This window comes from Armigeres subalbatus, chromosome 3 (genome assembly GCF_024139115.2).
Source record: "Armigeres subalbatus isolate Guangzhou_Male chromosome 3, GZ_Asu_2, whole genome shotgun sequence".
Taxonomy (NCBI): domain Eukaryota; kingdom Metazoa; phylum Arthropoda; class Insecta; order Diptera; family Culicidae; genus Armigeres; species Armigeres subalbatus.
In genome coordinates, this window is record NC_085141.1 from 35,760,130 (window position 1) to 35,767,941 (window position 7,812).

The 7,812-nt window shown below is 38.1% G+C and overlaps 1 long non-coding RNA gene across 1 annotated transcript; it reads left to right on the forward strand.

The window, feature by feature from the left end:
- Positions 1 to 519: 519 nt before the first annotated feature.
- Positions 520 to 3,152, forward strand: LOC134219978 (uncharacterized). The gene is made up of 3 exons (XR_009981733.1): positions 520 to 1,303; positions 1,377 to 1,529; positions 2,430 to 3,152. It is a non-coding gene; the product is annotated as an uncharacterized LOC134219978 (long non-coding RNA).
- Positions 3,153 to 7,812: the final 4,660 nt, after the last annotated feature.

Consider the following 7,812-nt stretch of genomic DNA (forward strand, 5'->3'; position numbering starts at 1 on the left):
GTCAAATGATGGGTATTATTTTACCCATCATGGGGAAGCATTTTTCCTGCAAAATGGGTAAATAAATACTTATTTTGTCTAAATGAAATGGACAATTTGTTAATTTTGAGAAGAATATTTGCAAAATCATTCAAAGAAAATACGCATTATCGACTACATTATATTTCTAGATATTCACATTTGTTTTGCAAACTAGATATTCTAGATATTCACATTTTTGCCTTTCTCGTACAACAAAGTTGTACCAGAAAGGCTTTCATTTCACTCCCAAAACGTACTTTTTATAGCGCGCTTGTAGACCCATAGCAGGAACTAATAACCGGGACATCGGAGTCCCGAAGAACCGATTTAAAATTCATGCAACCCAGATGAGCTGACGAGACCAGCACCGCCAGAGGCGCTAGTGTATTTTACTCATATTATGGTAAATTTATTTTGAAGTGTTTGCTGTGAGTTTTGACAGATTCCTTCTTTCTCTTGTTCGCCTTGTTTTGACGTGAAAATGGTAAAAATGCCTCCGGTTCGGTTTTGTTTGATATTTATTAAAAACAATTTATTTAATAACGATTACTGGTAAATTCGCGAGGAAAACTGTTTATTATTAAACTTTACGTGTGATTCGAAAGTTTGGAACGGACCCGAGACAATAAGGTTGGATTTTGTCACACTGTATGGGTCTGGGAAAGACTTTGCAAGTCTTGGAAGTAACCGGAGGTAAACGATATTGGTCAATCTTGAAACCACTGGCGTTTTAACCGCCTCTCGGAAACTCTCATCTTGGACCAAAAACACAACCGCTGGACAAACACGACGTTGCCGCTACCCCACCGCTTTCTCGCCAGGATCGTTTACAGATTTTAAGCGCAAAATCATAATCGCCAACAATGCTAACCGAACGCGGCTCTCATTAAGAAAACAGCCACCAACGTCGATTCCACAATGAACGACCACAATTCAACCGGCTCAGGCGCAAATCAGCTGAATCAAGGGTGAACTCGAATTGGTCAAGTACATCAAGTACATCCGCATGAAGTTGCGACGGATTTGCAAGGCCATTATTCCGGCTGACCAATCGCTTATTGCAGCTAGACAGCCAATGGACTTCATACCGGGCATGAAGCTGGGGGTGGTGGATCGCAAGAACCAAATGCTCATTCGGCCGCCAACGGTCGCGGCCACGGACGGGTGCAAAATTAAAGTATGCTTCAATGATTGGCCAAATTTTTACTCTTCTGGATTGAGGACGATAGCTGGACATTCATCCGATATAAGCGGACCTACCATCCAATCGAATTTCCACCAGGTAGGGTGATAACTTGCTGCATAATTTGGAACAATAATTATTCTAATTTCAATAAAAATGTTTTCTTTGACAGACCATCGACCTGCGTGTATTAAAAGTTTATTCTGCCTGGGAAAAGAGAATGCCAAATTTCTAACGCAAACAACTGCACAACAGAGTAGGAAATGTACCTACCGGAATAACAACTGGTTGTTTGAGGAGGGAAAAAGATACGATTGATGCACGAGTAAGTATAATTTAGATTGTATTAGAACAAATATTTCACACAATCCAGGAATCTCTGTTTTATTTAATTATTTCGCAAATTTCTTCAGAAATTCCAAAGGCAAATACTGTTTAATTCTTCCCTGAATAAATTTCCCGGGGGAATTTCTAAAGTAATTGTAACAGTATTTTCCTTTGTAATTTCTGCAGAAATTTGCGAAATAGTTAATTATTGGGGGGAAATGCTTATCTAATCTTCCGGTCAATGTCATCATATAGTGCATATACTCCTGTATATACTGCCGTTATATGCATAACTGTCCCATGTACATAGAAAATCCCAGCAAACATGGGAGAAATATGCGTATGACGGCAGTATACACGATTGTGATGCATCACCAGTGCTACGATGTGCACGTATTACATGGCAATTTAACTGCATTGATTGTGTGCCTTTTCAAATTTTCCAATAATATTTCGTTGAAATATCACAAATTATTGTCGAAAGAAAAGTGCAGTGGGTACTGGCCAAGTTCCCCCTGGTGGTGCTAAACTGATAAGCAATAACTAATAACTACGCCTACCTCCCTCTATTTAAATCACGATCTTTTATTTAGTATCATAAGTGATCAGCAGTCGTAATATTACTAAATGTGGGGGGCACGCATGGAACATACTTTAAACGCGTCACAGCCGGCTGACCCGGGATCGATCAAAAGTGTTAAATTAATTGTAATTATTTTAATTAGGCATCAAATGATTAGGAGATTGTTTTCAGCATGGCATAACGCAAGAGAGGGTGTAAACTCTGCGTTGTATAGTATAGTGTGGGTAGTCCTTGATATCGATACCAAGCAAAAAAAAACTCCAAATGATGGTTCTGCAGCTTCCACTTCTTATTTTTCAATTTTGTTTTTTTCAGGTCTAATGCAAAATTCAAACATTGGCCATAAATGGAGCCGCTGGATAAGACACGTAAAAGCATAATCCACGCAAAACACCAACTCGACGCAGGCAGTTGCGCAGACTACTCTACCAGCTGGCGGCACAAATTCCGGTAGCAATAGTGTTCCAAATCCCATGCTACGCAACATTTTTACTTCCCCCGGTGGGATACTTCTTGAACTTGTGGCCACGACTGCAGGCGCATCCCTTCATCGTCCGTTCTTGAACAAATGATCCATGAATCCACCTTAGCGAAGTGTTCAAAAACGTAGCTTTTTAGCCGTGAAATAGATTAAAAAAGATTAAAATGTTTCCGTTTCTAACATAAATAAAAACAATGTTTAACATCAACAATTGAGCTTTCTGACGTCTAATCATTTTTCTCTTTGAAGTGCACAGGAAGGATATTAATACTATTTACCCAGACTAAGGCCGAAGTGGCCTGTGCGGTATACAAGAGTCTTCTCCATTCGGCTACACGTCACCAACCACGCAGTCTACGGAGGGTCCGCAAGTCATCTTCCACCTGATCGATCCACCTTGCCCGCTGCGCACCTAGTCTTCTTGTGCTCGTCTGTTCGTTGTCGAGAAACATTTTCACCGGGTTACTGCTCGACATTCTGGCTACGTGCCCGGCCCACCGCAGTCGTCCGATTTTCGCGGTGTGAACGATGGATGGTTCTCCCAGCAGCTCATGCAACTCATGGCACAGGAAGGATATAGGATTTATATAGTCGCAGAGTTGTCACTGAATGATCGTTATTTGTAATGCTTTTTCTTTCATATCAGTTTCAACATACCTTGATTGTAGTTGAAGTATCTTATAAATGGTTTTTATAAAAGATGATTTTGTGATGCTCATATTTACTATACGGGGTAATAAGGCCACCCTCTCTAGAGGTAAGAAGAGCAAGGACCATAAGTTATATAAAAACTATTATAGTATAATATGACTATAATTCAATTAGCCTTAGGCTTATTTACATCGTCAAAGTTATTTTCGTTGTTTCTTAGTATCTCTAATTCAAGCAAAAACTAATGTAATGGCTTTGTGAACAGCTGTGTGTTGATAATTTTTTTAACTTTATTATTGTGTTTTTTTAATGATACATCAAGTTTAACGCAAATGTTGATAAGAAGCTATAACCATTTAAAAGCATTGATCAATTTTTCTGATGCGCTTGCGAAACAAGCGACAAAAGAGAACCAACGATAAAGCTTTGTTTTTGTCGGAGATAATGACAAAGATCCGAAAAATTTTGTCAGCAACAAAAAAGAAGACAATCTTGTTGCTAACTTTTCATCCCGTTATTTTGCATTATTTCTAGAGCTATCATAGTTTCTGGCTTTTGGAGAAATATTCGAGAATCGAACAATGATTACAAAATTAGCATTGTATTTTCGGAAATATCAGAGCATGCAAGGCAAATGATTCTTGTCATATTGTGTTCGGGTTCTGATAAAGGTTTGTCGCTAAGTGCGTTTGTCAGTAACAAACTCTATTGACGACAAAGGGTATATTGTTAGGCGTTGCTCGAATATTGATTCCCTGTTATCGATGCAATAAAATTAATAATTTTAGCTGTAAATTTTAAATTATGTTATCACAAAATTATAAGAAAAGTGGAATTTAAACTAAAGCAACTTCGAATTTTCGGGTGCTTAATCAAACGGACGTATGTGATGTTGTGAAAAAAGCTTCAAACGTCGATTTAGCAATCTAATGGCACTCTCACGCAAACTAACACCACCAACAGGTAGCCGCAGCCTTCCCTGTCTATGGTGACGGTTTACATGGGAGGGCTATCAGATCGGACAAATCGACGTTTGAATCTTTGTTCACAAAATCACATACGTCCTTTTGAATAAATACCCGAAATGCGTTTTTAAGTTTTATTTCCCTATGACATTATTGTTAATCGTGATAAAAAATGTGAATATGATGCGCAGTAAATAGTGTCATAATAAACGATCTTGCCTCCTATTGGAAATTGACCCCACTTTCCCCTACTCATTGTATTTTTCTCTCCCTTTGGACAAACAACCACATCTCCCGATGTATTGCTTAATTGGTGGCCAAGAGGACTAAAGGCTAGTGGAAAAGGTTTTGGTTTTAGTGTCGGAATTGCGCTACTATGGACTGGACACCGATCCCCACACTATCTAAGTTTCCTCCCTCAGGTGTGTGCTTGCAGATTTCCGTTTTGCAAAAACAACCAACATAATTTGTGATATTTTAACGGAACCTTATAGGGAATTCTGAACGACATACAATCAATACATTTAGATTGCCAGGTATACGTGCCCAATTTGCATCACAATCGTGCATATACAGGAGTGCATGCACTATTTGGTGAAATTGACCGGAAAATTAGAAAAGCATTCCCCCAATAATGAAATAAACACTTTCTTACTGTAATGCAGTCAATAGAATAGAACTTAAACTCGAAAAGGGTCAAAAGAAATTATTATATTATTTTTCCTTAATACAAATGATCCGAAACAGATTTAACTCTGATCGGTCCTAGAGACGAGCCAGCCATGGGCTAAAAGGCTCTCAAAAAAAGACAAAATAAACTCTAAACGGTCTGTGCAAAACCGTTGCTACCACGGCACTGAATTCCACTTCAGACTCGGAAGCCGAGTCCATCGCAAACGAACCCTCCAGCTCGAGCAGTGGCCGCCACCCGGACGTTTACCAACCGGTTGAGCGTTTCTGCTGGCAGCATCATCCGCGGAACAGACCTAGCAGCAGACTCGTGCATTCGCTGGACCAACTGGTATTTCCGGACTCCTTCCTGATTTTATTTGGCATGGGCCCAGGGTTGGATGGATCCCGGTTTCTTTTCGTGCAAAGTCGCACTGATACATGGTCATTTGCTGCACCCTTGGTAAGCGCCAAATCCGTCCATAACGCGACGTACACGAATCACACTTGGCGGAACATGGTTCTGGACACGATCTCACTCAGTGTAAAAGCCGCCGGTGCGAAGGGGAAGTCATCAAAGGATGCAGAAATATTCGAAAAAAATTCAGCCGCTAGGCGCGATTCTTGCAACGACGCTGCTGTGCTCCCTTGTTACAGTCCAGATCCGGCTGTAGAGCGTGATGGTAAAACCGGATAACCGCTGACGAGCGTTCTTGGAACGGAAGTTAAACCAATGTTATTTCACTCTTTTATTGAAAATTACTTACGAAAAATACTTACAAAAATCGCAGCTAGAAGAGAGAAAAACCGAGCGTTTGACAAGCATAACAAAAACAACTATGCTGTCAGTAATGCACGGTGAGAGAAACACGCGGAAAAGTGACAGCGTCTTTAGTGTCTTTTCAGTTGTATACCTAGGACTCCTACACACCGATTGAGAATTAAGCGCAACACGAGAAAATCGCGAGTGTCGGATCCCGGTATTAGTCCCTGCCCATAGTATTATATACCATTCGATTCAGCTCGACAAACTGAGCAAATGTCTGTCTGTCCGTGTGTGTGTCCGTGTGTGTGTGTGCGTATGTGTGTGCACATTGAAACATTAGCCAATTTTTCTAGTACTAAACCTGAATCGATTTTGCTACAACAAGTTGCATTCGATGGGGAATGTTTTCTTCTTGTTCACTATTGAGTTTCATAATGATGGCACTTCTCAAAAAATAGTAAATATTCAAAGAGTTATGAGACATCATTATTTCGTAACAAATAAGCTATCGATTTTCTAGGTTATGTTCTCCCAAGACACAATTTATTCGAAACCGGCACACTGACAGCATAGAATACACAGCTTACACGGAAGAAAAAACTTCACAAAGAAACATAGAAACCCATTAAACCTATTTTAAGATTTCATGTATACACTGAAAATTCTCGTTTATTTTTTCAAAATGACCTAAGAAACATATTTTCATGAATGAATTTTAATATTGCGATCAACAGACCAATATGATAGCTTTGATTGCAGTACACAAATTAATTCATGAATAAAAGGTGACATATGTTCTTTTTAAAAGTTAAGCGTCATTTCTGCCATTTCTTTCCCCTATGGGCCGATGTGAGCAGTGAGAAGTGAAAAGTGAGACGTGAGAAGTGCGAAGTGAGGAGTGAAAAGTAAGAAAGTAAGAAATGAAAAATGAGAAATGAAAAATCACCAGATGATCCGAAATGAAAACAAAAATGTTTTTCCATATTTAATCTAGACTATCCTTTGAAAAGAGCTGAAATTTTTTTGCTAATATTTTCAAATGGATATAATAGAAAAACGACGCATCCCACAAAAAAGTGTTGTATGGGTGACCATCGCAAACGGCAAAATCAGTCAAACTTTCTAGTGAAAATATCGGAAACAATCCAAATTGAGCCCTACACTGAAAAAAATCAGTTTAAAAATTTTAAAGTCGATTTGCGAAAAAACGCCCTTTTTTATTTAAATGAAATTTTGTCTCAAGATAGGTGATTATGTTCCCTACCAACCGTCCATACATCGCAAGCTGGGCACTCTTAAGGAAAAAAGTTTTTCTAACAAAAACTTTTTCTTGTCGGAATTATTTTCAGTGTATTTTCATCTGAAACTAAACCAATGAAAGCCATCGTTATAGAACCCCAAGCAAATCTATTTTTATGATACATTGTCTAATTTAGTCACTAAATATAGTTTGTTTTTAAATTAAGAGTAATATTAAGAAGGGGTTTATATCTTCAAAAAAATATTATATTCCATTATTAGCTTCTTTAGTTGCGACCAGTTACGACCAAAACATTGTACTCTGCCTGACTGTACAGGAATACTTAATATGAGTATATTATGTATACATATGTTAAATCCACCCTTAAAGACACTGAAAAAATCAATTCCGTCAAGAAAAAGTTTTGTTAGAAAATTTTTTTCCCTTCAAAGTGCCCAGCTTGCGATGTATGGACGGTTGGTAGGGAACATAATCACCTATCTTGAGACAAAATTTCGTCTAAACCAAAACGGGCGTTTTTTGCAAATTGACTTTTAATTTTTTCGATTCTTTTAGTGTAGGGTTCAATTTAGAGTTTTTCAAAAAGTTTTATTAGAAAGTTTGACTGATTTTGCGATAGTCACCCATACAACACTTTTTTGTAGGAAGGGTCGTTTTTCGATTATATCTATTTGAAAAAATCAGTAAAAACAAGTTTGACCCTTTTCAAAAGATAGTCTGAATCAAATTTGAATAAACTAAGTATGCACTTTTCTTTTAACTGCACTTCTTAAATATTGACCAATAAATTTACAAAAAGTCAACTTAAACAATCAGAACACTTGCAAGTTCCCAAAAAGTTCTATTTTGGCTTTACGCATTTTATTACATTTCCCGCATAACTTTTCAAAAGGACCTAAGTAAAA